Below are 16,681 nucleotides of genomic sequence, written 5' to 3'. Positions count from 1 at the left end.
AGTTCTATATACAGATTCCCTATAACGTCTTGCACTCTGCATTATGATCCTGGAGGCACTTTTTCTCCTCCCACTGTATACATGTACATAAATATTCATTAAGTCGACATGGCCTGACCTGACATTCTTCATGGCCAGTGTTTTGACCTAAAACTAGCCAAGTTAAACTCTCTTTATCACTGAATAAGGGCTGGCCAGAGCTATAGATCAGACGCCACTTTTAGATGTGAGTGCACAGTGCATTGGGTACAGCACTGCAGATGCTCCTCCCGCCTCAGTTTGTTTTGGTGCTGTTTCTAAAAGAAAACAGGACCAAAACTAAAGTGGGCTGACAGCGGGGAAATAGCTCAGGTCCACGGCCGTGCTGAGATAAGGAGCGAAACAAAAGAACAAGATATTAGATGGATAGGAGGACGTAGGGAGCCAATTTCCAGCCCGGTGAGAAAAGCATCTATTTCACACTGCAGAAGGCTATGAGTGGTGTATAACACTCCATTCGCTGTGCCTCAGCATACACACACTTGCTGCTCTCGGGTCGGGCTTTGCCGACCTAAAAACAACAGTGAAGAGATGATGAGAATGGCAGTGAGTGGTCTTGGATCAGCTCTAAAGAAGGATCCAGTGCCACTGATAGTGGACGCAGCAGGAAATAACTGGAACAGATGAGAAGAGATTGCATCCAATGTTGTGCTTGGCAAGACAAAAATACAGCCTTTGATAAAACTGTGTGTTGAGAGAAAGTGAGTATTAGAGTATATATGAGCTAAAAAAATATATTATATCCATATTGTGCCGTGAGCCTCTTTCCTGAAATGAAGCTAAACCTTCCCGTAAGAGAAGAATCATTCCTGTTCTTAAATTTGCATATTCTGAATAAGTGCCTCTCTTCTGGCCTCACTACATTCTCCTCTAAAGATAATGTCCCACTGTTGCTATGACAGCATCATGCTTTACCAGCAAAGTGCTCAGTCATTCCCTGAACAAAACGCTGCCTATACTGCATTTTTAGGAGACAAAAGCATAGAATGTGCTCATATCACCCCATTTATCACCATAGGAGCAGATAATGTAGTCTAGTCTAAGTGTTATTATTTTTTTCCTGAATAAAAGAGCAATATGAGTTTATAGCAGTATACAGCATGACTGTGATTTATTTATGACATTAAATTGAAAGTGCAGCCACACAAGTAAATATCAATTATACTAAATGTGACATGCTCTAAACACTAGAGATGTGCCTTTCATTAAGCCCCATCATGCTCATTCTTAGCCATTTAAATGCAAATACACTCTACATGAATGCTGACTCTGGTTATACATGGAAAAGGATGTAATTTACTTCTTTCTATTACTCGTGACTACTTAGAGAAAATGAAGTCAAAGCATATTATTTGCTTTATCACTACTTACATACAGTGGTAATGTTTCCATTTCCCATCTGCTTGGTCACTTTTACAATGCAGACCGGACAGATAGTAAATATACCATACACTCACTCTAGAACATGCACTCACACAAATGTTGAATAGTACGTTTTATTTATTAGGTGCACAGAACTGTGTGTGGTTCTGTGGTGTTTCATGTCAGATGAGAACCAGGGACACCTTTATAACAGCATCCTTTACTGTATGGAGTTTTAAAACAAGAAACACCATCGTTCAGAGAAACCCTATCTCATACTATCTTGCCTCCTGCCCTCACTATCTACACTCTCTCTCTCTCTCTCTCTCTCTCTCTCTCTCTCTCTTTGACTTCAGCTGTAATCTTCAAAGTACCCATCTTCAGAAAGCTGCTCCTGCATTAAAGAGGTTGACCTTGGAGACATGCTGACTGACAGTAGGAGAAGGTCCTAGCACTGCAATCGTGTATGATACATTACACTGTGTAATATATTTTATACAGAGTGTCATTTAACCCTACAAAAGCAACAATGAGTGACAGGACAAAACTTTAGCACTATGGTCAGAGATCAGAGACGTGATGCTTTTAATCACACAATCTGTGGATCAGGATCCTGCTACATCTAAACGCACTACAGCGTATGAGAGAGAAGGGTCAGAAATCTAGGACAAAATTCAGCTCAGTTTCAATTTCAAGTCTGGCTATTAAAATAAAATAACACGAGCTCATGCTTCTTTCACTGGCACCATTATGTACCCCATATACACGGAAATGAGCAGACATTATGAATATACTTCTTCAACTGTCCAGTTTCAGTGAGTCTGCAGCTACTGTAGCCTCAGATTCCTGTTCTTGACTGACCAGAGTGCAACAAGATGTGGTCATCCGCTGTTGCAGCCCATCCACCTCTTTTGATGAGGTGCATTCGAGGTGTCCTGTGCATTCTGAGGTGCTTTTCTGCTCACCACGGTTGTAAAGAGTTGTAAAGAGTGGTTAGTTAAGTTGCTGTAGCCTTTCTGTCAGCTCAAACCATTCTCCTTTGATCTCATCAGCAAGGCATTTCTGCCCTCAGGACTGCCACTCACTGGATGTTTTTTCTGTTTAAACTCTGTTGTGTGTGAAAACCCAAGCAGAGCTGCAGTTTTTGAAATACTCAAACCAGCCCATTTGGCACCAACAACCATACCACAGAAAGTCTCTGAGATCACATTTTCCCCCACTCAGATGTTTGATGTGAACATTAACTGAAGTTTTTGACCTGTATCTGCATGATTTTATGCATTGCAGTACTGCCTCATGATTGACTGAGGGGATAGCAGGATAGGAAGAGTTTCTTTGGAGGTTTTGGTGTAAATTTTTTGCTGAAATTCACAGATTATTTTCTCTGACTTGCATATACAGTTGCGTATTTTTCTCCCTCACAGGGTGAAGAATGAGACAAACTGTGCCAATACTGTCTTTGTACTTTATTCTTTATTCTTAGTGGAATTCGAATATTTAATGCAAACCTTGTCAGATAATATTAAAGCAAAACAAAACACAAGCAGTCATACATTCTCTGAACACAATTTTTGTTGCTGAACAAGTGGCATTCTATTGTGTAAGTAGCATTCTATTGTGTATGTAGTGCTGTAGTGTACAGGATTGAGTGAATACAGTGAATAAAAGTGATGTTCAGCCTAATCTGAAGCAGGTTAACAAGTAAATAAAAATTTAAACATCTGATAAATATTGTGTCAGAAAATAGAAATAGAATAGAAATAGAAAATTTGGCAGACAATCACTAGTCAACTACTGAAGATTACAGTTCAGGTAGAAAAATCATTCAAGCCAGAGTCTTTAATAAGGACGATTCAGCAAATGAAAAGTGCTTCCCTTACTCCTTCTCTTACTCCTTGACTAACCAAAACACACAGACAAAACCACATCCAAACCAAATGGCAACCAAGTCCTACATCTGCTGACTTGGAATGTATATACAGAATTTTTTATAAATAATTATATACAGAACAGACAAATGAAAAATAAAGCAGACAGCCTAATCTAAAAGTTCATAAACAAGCGAAGGGTCATACACCAAAAGTCAATCACAATGAACAAATCACACTAGCAAATTACACAGAATGAGCACTAGGCTGCCGATGTTCCCTCTGGTGGCGCCCTTATACAGCCACGTCAATGACTTAAGCACACCCGCAGATGACGTAGAGTAGCCAGAACCCGGAAGTAACACGGCAGCACCTGGACAGACGACACAGAAAAGGGTGGGGCATATAATTAACTAAATATATGAAATATACTAAATAAAATCACCACGTGATCTGTACAATAAGATACAGAAATTTGATGCACTTTAAGTCATTTTAAGGTACAATCTACCATCAACCAGTCTTGCCAAATTAATAACACTGCTAAACAATACCTGTATGATACCTTATTCCACTGAAAATGATTAAAATAATATGCTAGTAATGGGGGAAAATCAGCTTTTAAATGGCTTTCAACCAGAAATGAGAAAAATGCATAATTGTGATTGGTTAATCCTGTTTCTCTTCAAAGTAGCTCATAGCCAATTAAATATGAACAAACAAAGGGATGCATTCATTTGATGTCTGGGGGGGTTAAACATGAAATTGCAAAGATGACTCCGTGAAATTTTATGAACATCATTATAACGCAATTACTGCGCAACAAAAGCTGCACAATTTCTGCACAGTAATTATACTATAATGATGTTCATAAAAGTTTGTACTGTATAATGAGCTGCGCTGTATGTGTGTTATGTTAACCATCCACAAATAAAGCTGTGTGTATGTGTGCGTGTGTGTGTGCATGTGTGTGTGTGGGTGGGTGTGTAGGAGTGTGGGCAGGTATGCAGGCGGGCAGTCGACACTCTTTACTGGCAGAACAGTGAAAGTTATAAGAGGTTGAAAGGGATCAAGGACAATACACTGTAGAAAAAAAGAGACTATTTTCAGGATCTTAGTCTTGTGCTTTCTAATTGATGTGCCTGTAAAACCTTTGAGACGTATATAAATTATTCAAGAATTAACTTAGGGCAAAATAACTTCTTGAGACACAAACAATTTGACACTAGACAGGTTTAACAGAGAAGTAAGATGGCACCAAGAATGGGTTCTGTATGAAGAAGCCCTGGGAAAGCAGACTGTGAACACTGTATTGTTCATGAAGTTTTGAAGTTTTATATTTCACCAAAGTGTAGGAAATCATTATCAGTCTTAATTACATTACAAAGATTTCCTCTTCCTTGGTATTCATCATCAGTAATGACAGCGTCTGTCTGGGATGTGTAGTGTTTGAACTTCTTGCCATGTCTGCAGGATGTCTGCAGTAGGCTCATTACAAAAATATAACACATATTAGTTTGTAGCCTTTACATTTTTTTCCCTGGTTATTATAATAATGAGGCAATAAGTAAGATCCAATGATATTAGATCATCATATCTAAATGATACATCCTATAAAGTAGCAGTAAATTACAATCACAGCTCCAGGTTCTGTGTTTTGTTGCTACAATGCTCAATATTCAGATGTTTCAAATAGAGCTACAGTATAGGGAAATCATACTTAATACTGTAAAGCCAAAATGAAATCGGTGCTGAAAATAGAACCAATATAAAAGAGTCAAAATGGAACTGTTATTGGATTTCAGTAAAATAAGGTGAAAGATTTAGTGTTTTGGACAGTCTTATGTACATCGCTTTAGAATATCATGCAATACCCTGCATTTTAATACATTAGTTTCTCTTGCAAACCAAACAGGACTATAGTACGACAGAAAAACACCTCCATCAAAAGATCACATCAGAAGGACATGACTGAAAATCATATACTTACTATATGGTTGAACAAAAAGCAGCAAATTTAGGGGAACAGACTTATGATTGTAAAATGTAACTTTAAGAGACTCCAGGGAGTCTGCTTCCATTTGCTTCTTCAGTCCGGATTTTCTATCTCCCATTTTTTTTTCTGGCTGAAATGCAGTGGATTTTGTTTCAAGATGGTGGTCTAGATGTTACTAAAATAGAGATCTTGATCACCTCTAACTGAAGAAAAATCAGGCAATCTCGAAGACATGAACTAGACGCAGGTAATCTTAATAATCTGAATGGAGAAGAAAGAAAATCAACTGAAGTAACTCTGAATATGAGGAACTTTTCTAGCATAAATATTTAGATTGCTGACACTAAATATGGCCCAAAGTTTTAGTACATTAAACTTCATGTATTTGGCATGATCACATAATCTACAGTTAACCCATTTTGTGAAAAACATAGAAAGAATGTAGCAAGGAGACCAGCGTGATACCATTTCTGAACGGAACCCCTTGAACCCCTTGGAATCATCCCCCTCCCTGCCCCGTGGTTTACCCACCCGTAATGAACTTATAAAACACATCAAGACTGCAGAAAAAATAAAAAAAATTCTGTGCAGCAAGTAAGCATTTATGTTATAACATGATGGTCCCAGCTAATGGACTGGAGAAAATGTGCAGTGTTCTATGGTAATCACACTCCTTCTGCACTGTTGCTGTGCCTCTTGCAGTGAGCTCCTTGTGTCTTCTGTGTACTTTGGAGTCATTCCCACTTTTCCCTCCTTTACGACACCCCTGGGCCAGGATAAGCTAGTCATCCCAGCTTTTAAAAGGATGATTGTTACTTTAGTACTTTAATTACAGCATAAATACATAAGCGTCTACCACAAATATATTCATAATGAGAGAGAAAATGTGCAAAAGAGCTAGAAGGTGAAAGAGAGTATGTGAGAAAGTGACTGTGCTTTTTAAAAGGAAGTAAATAATGCATCCATGTGACTTCCATTAACTTTCAGGATCATTGCATATTAAAATATGTACACTAACAGTGTAACCTCACATATTCTTCATGAGCGTGTACACAGCTCTTTTACTGGAAACTAAATTATTTGGAATTATACCACAGCACTGCTGAATTCTCAAATCTGATTTAGAAGGTTAGAAGTTGTTGATATAATGCCATATATATTAATACACTCATTGTAATGTGTTGTCATGTCTATAGTAACAGCTCATTCCCAGGGACTTACATATACTGTATAGTGGATGCTCCATATAATCTCAGACTAAATAAATAGATTAAAAATGTGTTGTTATATAACAAAGAAAAAAATATATAATTGTTGCTATGGTGGAACCATATGGAAGGAGTCAACGCTGTGTAAGAGTGAATAAGATTTCCGCCATGTGAGAGTTTTTAGGATGGAGGGCTTTTCACTTTTTTGCAGTTTCTCAGTAACGTGACAAGTGTGATGTATGTTTTTCATCTTAACTTCAAGAGAGAAAAATGAGAGGATGGCGAGACAACAGCTGTTTATAGCTGCCATAATGTAAATAATAATAGGAACTAACTTCTCGGATGTTTCACAACTTTAAACATAAACTATAAATTTATGAAAAGCATGATTTTTCTGTTCATTTATAACTTATAAATTGTAAGTGCTATGGTATAAGAGGAATGAAATATTTCAGGATGTGCTGTTATTGGAAAATAATCATCTGCGGGGTGATAACGGCTCTCTGCTTTGCATCACGCCACCCTGTCCTTGATTATTTTCCTATAACAGCATGTCCCCAGTGTTTATTCCTTACTTATTGAAATTGTGCAGTGTATTTATGGTGTGAGTGCATGGGCTTGTGACACTGATGCTCCACAGTTCGATTTGGCATTCATGCACTGCTGCTCAGCCTCAGCTCACCTCTCTTCTTCTTGTCTTTTTATCTTCAGTGAACTGTTGACTTTAGTCAGAGATGCTGCACTGAGCTTTTACTCTGTCCTTTAGATTTCCCTAACTCTCATTTTGGTTTATAATTTTACTTATAACGTAATGCAGAAGATGAAAGAGAATCCTTTGAGTAGTCTGAATGTTTGTACTTCATTGATGACTGGGTTTATCTGAAATATCCTCAGATTAAATGAATATAGTTTGTGAACCAATTATAGTCATCACTTTGCTGTATGTGTGGGTGACTGTGACAGACTGCAGCACTGCAGCACTTTCAAATATGTTTTATTAAAGTATACATCTTCCAGAATAATTATAATTCAACTTACTTACTCTTACAGGGCAAAGTTAGAAAATAGCACATGCCTGCTAATTGCTCTTATAAAAGATTTACAGAACCTTAGCTGTGGGACTCCCACTTTCAAGAGCAAGTGAAGTCCTAGAGGTTCCAAGACTATATTTTAAATTCATATAAAAGGAGCAATAACAGGTTTACAAGATTACACAAGATCACAAAGTATAAGCTTCATGTAAAAATGAACATTGTTAGCTATTATTATATTAGAAACCGAATGGACCGGAGTTCACTATTGTCCTTGTTCTCAATATAAATACATGTTCCTTGAAGGCCCCAGAGTTCGTTATAGAACATACCTAAAAAAACAGCATAATGAAGAGCAAGGAGCTATCAAAACAGGTCAGGGACAAAGTTCTGGAAAACTATTAAACTTTGAATATCCTGCTGAGCACCAATAAATCTCTTATTAAAAAATAGACAGAATATGGCAAAAAAAAAAAAATCTTTTTTTTTATCATTTTATTTGAAGGGTCCCTACACAGTGCCTTTATAACACATTCATAAGCATTGTATAAATGTGTTATAAAGCAATGCTGTAGCGTTTATGAAAGGCTTATGTCATAATGCATAAGATAATATTGGAGGATTTTTTAGGCAACTTTGTCTTTAAGTGGACGAGAGAGCAACAATCATTACTTATTTATTACTATCATTAATTTAATTATAATTATTATTAGTTGAGTGATTGAGATATTGTGTTACTATAATTTTAGTATCCATATCATGCACAGTATTAGCTTGTTTTTACTAAACAGGACATTCGAGAAAGTTGTAGAAGGTACACACAAGTGTTTCAAAAGAGTGTTATAAATGTAAATTTGATTAACACTTTAGTTTGAGGGCATTAAAATGATTCACTTGGCTGGCATATGGGCTTCGTAAACAAGAAGCTGTATTAGAATGGGGCTTTATGATCATTGTTAATATAAATGGATTGAGCATTCAATTCCATACTTCTATATGAAGTAGATACTGTAATAAAGTAATAAAGTATTAATAAAGTATTGGTAAAAATGTGTCCACCTGCCGTCTTACCTTTTGTGAGGTGAACATGCGGTATCTACAGTCGGCCCTAAAAAGAAACACAAATATCTGTAGGCCCCATATTTATCACACTAACAAAAAGTGTTAAAACACTACAGGCACTACGCTTTGGACCCATGCTTACAGTCGATACATCTTTGCATTTTAAAGATGCAAAAAGTTGAGAGAAACATGAGATACATCGCACACTGACAGACAAAACACATGAGTGAGGCTGGCTAGCACCGAGACAAAGAGCATGAAGTCCACAAACAGAGTGAGTAGTCCACAGTTCTTCAGCAGACTGAAACTTTTTACAAAATTAAACTTTTTACAATAGATTTGTGTATATATTTATGGTAGTACATGATAAATAGATTAATAGTGCATATATTTATGCAGTTATGACTTACTAAACTTTGCAAAACTCCAAAAAAATTTCCATTTAATTATTGATGTCAAACTCGCAAATAATCAAATCTGCAAACATTAAACCCACTAATGTAGAGGTAATTCTTACAGGAGTAGCTTTATAAATATTTGTGCAATTCTTCTGTTTTATAAAGGCACTATTTTGTTGACTTTTAAATAAAGCTTTACCAAAACATCTGTTGTAGATTCATGACAAAAAAGTTCATTTCAGTTCCAGGTTGTAGCACTACAAAATGTGGAAAAGTTCAAGAGGGGTGAATACTTATGCAACCCAATGTATAAGAAGCTGTACTGGAATGGGGCTTTATGATCATTTTTAATATAAATGGACTGAGCATTCAATTCCATGCTTCTATATGAAGTAGATACTGTAATAAAGCATAGGTAAAAATGTGTCCACCTGCTGTCTTACCTTTTGTTTGTAGTATTTCCCAGTGTATTTCCCACTCTTATAACTACACACCTTTCCTACTAGCTTAACTGTGGTTACTGAAATCCATACTAGTTACCAAATAATATGCTTTAAGTAAATAAATAATAAGCTGATAATTAATGGGTTAAAGTATACAGTGACTTGCATAAGATTTTGTCATTGTTTGTCCAATTTCATTGTTTGACCTCCAGAAGATCAACTAAGGAAAAAAAAAAAGTACTGACTAGTTGTGGCCTAGATATACAGACAGTATGAGAAGGCAATCATATGTTTACATTTATGATTGCAGTGAAGATTTATGAAAGTGAAAATGACTCTGACCTGAGCACAAAGACAGAAAAGAATATGAGTCATTCATGTAAAAGTTTTAGCAGGCTAAATGCAGGGTTGAGGCAGGAGTAGAAGGCTATTAAGGGAATGGCATATACATACATGTCTCTTGACAATAGCAGCAGAGTAATGGGCATGCGGGAGGACAGACAGTATCAGTCATGTACCTGCAAAATACTCAGTTAGAATCACTCACAGCTACCACAGAATACGTTACATTTATAGTAATAATATAAAAAATCGAGGCTTTCTAGCATTCTAGATTTCAGCATATGATGATTGAACACCTTTGCTTGTGTTTCAACTATTCTATCTCACTTCGTGTCAAAACAACCTTTCAGAAATGATGTAAGTGAGAATTTTGAGTTTGAGTTGTGTTCCAAGTGTTACATCCCTCGACATATCCCAGTGTCTTGTGTGTTCCTCTCTCTATCTTATGGGGTTAGAAAATTCTGTAGAAAAGGCAGATTTGATGCTGTGACTGGCAGAGAGAGAGAGAGAGAGAGAGAAAGAGAGAGAGAGAGATGTTGCAGTGGTCATTTCATATTTCAGCTTTATTTTAGATTTCTATTTTGTATATTTCAGGTTTTATGCTAGGTTTTATACTAGCCTTGTACTTTATACAGTATATACTCACTGAGCACTTTATTAGGAACACTATACCAATGCTGGGTAGGGTCTCGCTTTGCTCTCAAAACAGCCTCAATTCTACATGGCATGGATTCCACAAGATGTTGGAAACACTCTGGTCCATGTTGACATGATTGCATCACTCAGTTGCTCTAGATTTTTCAGGTTCACTTTCATGCTGTGAATCTCTTGTTCTACCACATCCCATAGGTGTTCTATTGGAGATCCGGTGACTAGGAAGGCCACTGAAGAATACTGAACTCATTGTCATGTTCATGAAACCAGTTTGAGGTGACGTTTGCTTTGTGACATGGTGCATTATCATACTGGAAGCCATTAGAAGATGGGTAAACTGTGGCCATGAAGGGATTCACACGGTCAACAACAATACTCAAATAGGCTGTGGCATTCAAGTGATGATTGATTGGTATTAACGGGCCCAAAGTGTGCTAAGAGAACATTCCCCACACCATTACACCACCTCCACCAGCCTGGACTGTTCACACAAGGCAGGTTGGGTCCATGGATTCATGCTGTTGGTGCCAAATTCTGACCCTACCATCTGTGTGCCTCGGCAGAAATTGAGATTCATCGGATCAAGCTACATTTTTCTGGTCTTCAATTGTCCAGTTTTGGTGAGTCTGTGCCCACTGCAGCCTCAGCTTTCTGTTCTTGGCTGACAGAAGAGGAACCTGACATGGTCTTCTGCTTTTGTAGCCCATCAACCTCAAGTTTTGATGTGTTTTGCATTCTGAGATGCTTTTCTGCTCACCACAATTGTACAGAATGGTTATCTGAATTCTATCAACTCGAACCAATCTGGCCATTCTCTGTTGAAATCTCTCATCTACAAGGTGTTTCTCTCTGCAGAACTGCCGCTCGCTGGATGTTTTTTCTTTATTGCACCATTCTGAGCAAATGCTAGAGACTGTTGTGTGTGAAAATCCCAGGAGATCAGCAGTTATAGATATACTCAAACCAACCTGTCTGGCACCAACAATCATGCCACGGTCAAACCCACTGAGATAACATTCTGGTGATTGATGTGAACATTACCTGAAGCTGCTGGCCTGTATCTGTATGATTTTATGCATTGCACTGCTGCCACACGACTGGCTGATTAGATAATTGCATGAATGAGTCAGTGTACAGGTGTTCCTAATAAAGTGCTCAATGAGTGTATATTTCAAGGTTTGTTTTGTATTTTGTATATTTCAGGTTTATGCTTACTATACCGTAGAGTTCAGTTTTACGCTAGCCAAAATTTGTATATTTCAGATTTATGTTAGTCTTGAATTTTGTGTATTACGGGATTTATGCTTGCTTGTATTTTGTAGATTCCAAATTTGTGCTAACCTTTTATATTGTATGTTTAACATTTATGCTGGCCTTCTATTTTGTGGATTCCAAGTTAACCTTGTATTTTGCAACTTCTAACTATAGATGCAGTATACTGAACCTAGATGCTTCATTAACTGCTATACGCTACTTCATATTTCAGCTCCCCTGTCATATATCAGGGTTTACCCTGATAAAATTGTCTATAAATATAATTATAAGTTCATCTGATTTTTTTTTTTTTTACAAAATTTGCTTTGTTATAGATACTCATACTTTTCTTCATATTGAAAGTGATGCAAATATACTGCATGGTACACTGCATATAATTTAATTGAGAAATGTTGTGAAATATTAACTAAAGTAAATGAATTATTGAAGGAAAATGTTCATAAACCAACCTGTCTGTCCTGAGCAATTGTTATTGACTATTGATACTTTTAAATCTACTAAGACTTACTGTATGTTGGAAAATCAGGGTTCATATGTTCATATGGAGTTGGTATTAGTGTTTGCTACTTTTCTGTGTATGTTCAGGAGGAAATAAAATATATACAGTGTTTCTTTTTCTTTTTTTGCTGGCTCTTTCTCTAGCATGGCTGTGTGCATCCACTGTGTAGAATAGCTCTTAGGGTTGTTGTATTTTTTTTTTAGTTCCCCTGAGAATGAAGCCGCATGTAATTGCCCCAAAATTGTCAATAAATGCTACTGTGTTTTGGAATTGCCACTCGCTCTCCAGTGTGGCTACTTTGGTACATGACTAAAGTGGGTATTACCCAAAAGCTGCTAGCTGTGGCCCTCCAACTTTCAAGAGCTAGCAAAGTTCTAGAGGTTTTAAGATTATATTTTAAATTCGTATAACAGGAGCTATAACAAGGTTGTAAGAGTACACAAGATCACAAAGTATAAGCTTCATGTAAAAATAACTTTGCGATATATTCATCAAAACCTGATCAAATAACATTATGTTAGAACTAATGTGACAGACTCCTCAAGCTTAATTACATGATGATAAACTCAAGTGTTGTTTTGGCTGCTCCCATTAGGGGTCACCACAGCAGATCACCTTCCTTTGTCTGGATATTGATTTGACACAGGTTTTATGCCGGATGCCCTTCCTGAGACAACCCTCCCCCTTTATCCAGGCTTGGGACCAGCACTGAGAGTGCCCTGGCCTGTGTACCCACAGCCCTGTAATCTACTGTCCCATGCTCCACCTACTGAGCTAGCCTGGCACCAACGAGATACTTACTTACAAACAGTAAATTCACCTCACCATCCTGCCTTAACTCTACATAAAGTCCCTCATAAAATTAAAAAGGAAAGAAACATGCATTCTTTGAGCTTTCTCCTGTGAAAAGTGATTCCTTTTTCACTTTCTTTGAGGTTTCAATGATTCTTACATCCAAATGCTGTACAATGTGCCAGCATTTTTGGCAATAATCTTTACTGATGTTTTGAATTAATTCAACTCAACATGGACAGTCTTAGATGTGCCAGTCTTAGCCTGTAGCAGAATGCAGTGTTGCCAACTCTTTTCAGAAGAAAGTAGCTAATTCGTTCTCCAAAAGTTGCTACAAGTCGCCGGATTACATCACAGGCTATTTTGCGTATTCATTGGAATGTCATGATAATTTGCAAAGCATTACGTGTTACATGAAGAAGGAAGATTTTCTGAACACACTTAGAGGACACTTTCTATTCTGATAGTTTTATCATAATAGAAAATAACAACCTATAACTTCAACACATAGGAAACAGAAAAATCACTTCAATTACTTGCAAATATCACCAAGAAGAGAGTTTAAAACAAAGCACAAAGAACTGTGTGGGTGAGACAAGCAGTGATCAGTGATTGGCTGCTGGGAACGGTGGCGATCAGTGATTGGCTGTTGAGAACATAGGCTCACACAAGCACAACTCTGTCAGGCTTTACACACTGGCAGTGACTGAACCTGCTCTCTCAACTCATATAACCAGCAGATATGATGTATTGAACGCAGGACAGTCTCTAGCATCTAATGAAAAAGTCGCTAGAGTTGTTACTAGGTGCCAGAGTCACCAAATCTGCCAACAAAGTTGCTAAGTTGTTTTATATATATATATATATATATATATATATATATATATATATATATATATATATATATTCCAGTTTAATGTCAGCTTGTACTTCAGCTCTATGATAGATTTTGTATATTTCATTGTTTTGCCAGCTTTTGTACATAACAACCACAAGACTTTAGTACAAGGTATCCAGTGGCAGCTTATCCACAGGGCCAGGTATAAGCTGATATTCTATTGACTTGCTCAGGTTTCGCCGGAAACAGCATTGCTTCCCCCATTGGATAACACAGAGAGGCCTACAAACATGGCTACGGGATATTACAGCACCCAACAGCCATCACAAACTCTCTCACATTCACGTTCACCTTCATCCTGATTGCGCACAACTGGACTCATTCACACAATCTCTGCCACAGTATTCAAGGACTCACTTCACTACGGTTCATCGTGAAATATACGCTCAGTGTCGTGTACCTGGTGATACCAAGCCTTATGTTTACCAGTCCTTGTGTTTATGGTTACGACTACGTTTCTGGTTCCTGGTTTATGTCTTTGTCTTTTGCCCAAGTAACTCTGTTTGCATATTGCCTGACGTCTGCCTGTTGCTTGACTCTGATTCTGCTCTATGTTTTGGAATTGTTTGCCTGTTCAAAAATAAAGAATCTTAACCTACAATTGTCACTGTCTCTGCCGCCTGACAGTTGTTCAATTGCTCACCTGCCCCACTTAGCTTCCATAGAGTTATTATTACTTTAAAAGAAGTGATTATTATTATTATTATTATTATTATTATTATTATTATTATTATTAGTTTAATTTAATTATTTAATTATCATATTTAATTATTATTAGTGGTCGAACTGCTAATAATAGATAATAGAGATTTTAACCCAGTCTAATAGAAAAAACCTTCTATATATTGAATATTGACATTCTGGCACAAGCATATGTTGCAGAGCAGATGAATGCTGTGTATGAGATGTTCTGCACCAAAGTATTTTAACCAAGCTAACATCTACCACTATGCTATTTAAATAAGATTGATATGTAATAAATAATTTTACCTCAATTTTACCTCAACAGGCTTGCAGGTATTTTCAAATGAGTAAAGTACCCATATTTCTGTTAAGCTGCTTTGTGACACTGTCCATTATCCTATGCAACATATGCTTGTGCCAGAACATTGATATTCAACGTATTGAAGGTGCTGCAAATAAATTGCATTCAAATGTTTTTTTTTTATTTGACTAGATTGAGAGATATATGGCCAGAATTTTTTTTTTTCTGCCCAATGCTCACTCTCTGAACATTTATAGTGGAGGAGCGGACAGGACAGTTAATGACAGAGTTGCCAGATTATGCTAGTTTAAAATACTCCATGACTGCCAAGAGCTTGTTTTATGGCAAATAATGTGTAAGTCTAGATAGTTTGTTTATGATGTATAGAACCATTTCTATTGTAAGATATATTGCAAAGATTGTGAGAGGGAAAGGGGATTATGGAGTGGATATTGTCTGTACATCAGAATTGCATATGAAATACATGTTTCCCACTCAAAGGCTGAGAAAAAGAAGAAACATCTGCATTTTCCAATGCCTACGTTTTTGGGCTAGTTTCAGGGATTTTGTGTCATTTTTGAGATGTAATTGGGCTGGAAATTTTGCTGAAACCTGTCAACCCTGGTTAAGGATATTACCTCAAACACTGTTGAATGTAGGTCTAAACCTGCCCAAAATGAGCTACTAGACTGTATGCTGGATGACTGTATGTTGTCTAGTCTCAGCTGCCTATTATGGATTTACTCTAAAAATTCACTAGATAGTAGCCTATAGCATAAGTCAAGTGCAATAGGCTCTCAACTTAAATTTGTTTGAGGCTATATCATTATTAATGCCGATCTGCCCCACAAAAATCTATATATCATCATGAGCCGCTGCTGAAGCTATCAGATACTGTACAAGACATTGCTGGTAATACATGTAATGTGAGGAGTGCAAATTTTTTGGGTTGATTTAAGTTTTCCCTGTTTTTGGGTGGGGATGGAAAAATGGCAGATATTTCTTTTGTTTGGTATGAATTTATGGTACGTCATTTAAAATCAAAAGTCTGGTCTGGTCTTGTTTCTGGTGCTTTTTTTAGGTTTACGACTTTTACTTCCCACTGTAGGGTTGTTACAAAGTTACTGCACAAATAACACTACATAGTTATTAAGAAAACTTCTCTGTAGTGTATTTCAGTTATGTTGGCAGGTCAGCTTTAACATGTCCAGGGATCCTTTAGCCTCAGACAGTCCAGTTAGCTTGTCTCAGAATACCTTCTGTCTTCAGTTAAAGCTATTATAGTTCTCGTCTTGTACAGCACCAATCATACGTGTCTCTCTCTCTCACACACACACACACACACACACACACACACACACGTACACACAGAAAAAGAGTGGAGCATAAAAATGATGTAATATACTAAAAATCACCACATGATCTGTACACTAATACACACACACACACAAAGCATTTTCAACCTGCATATCTTTTCACAAAGCAATTAAACTTTTACCAGAGATTCAGCAAAAATGATAACTGAAGGTTGGGAGAAAGGCCTCGTCCGCACTCTTCTTCCTCCATTAATATATAACCAAACCCACCACCTGTCACTATCGGTTTTTGCATCATTTATTCACACCCACAATCCTGTCTCATTTCTGCTTTCTTTATTTTCGTGCCTTCAATTTAGGGTCAGCGATTTTTAAATTACTATACATTTTGTAATATTTGTTGAAGGTCTCTTCATATTCCACCATCTTTAAATAAAATATTGGCTTAGAGGAAAGACTGTGCTATTTGTGATGCTCCAGGCTCTGTAAATGGGAGAAAAGAAACAAATTGAG

The sequence above is a fragment of the Pangasianodon hypophthalmus genome, chromosome 8 (assembly GCF_027358585.1).
Source record: "Pangasianodon hypophthalmus isolate fPanHyp1 chromosome 8, fPanHyp1.pri, whole genome shotgun sequence".
NCBI classification, from domain to species: Eukaryota; Metazoa; Chordata; class Actinopteri; order Siluriformes; family Pangasiidae; genus Pangasianodon; species Pangasianodon hypophthalmus.
This window is presented reverse-complemented; position numbering follows the sequence as displayed.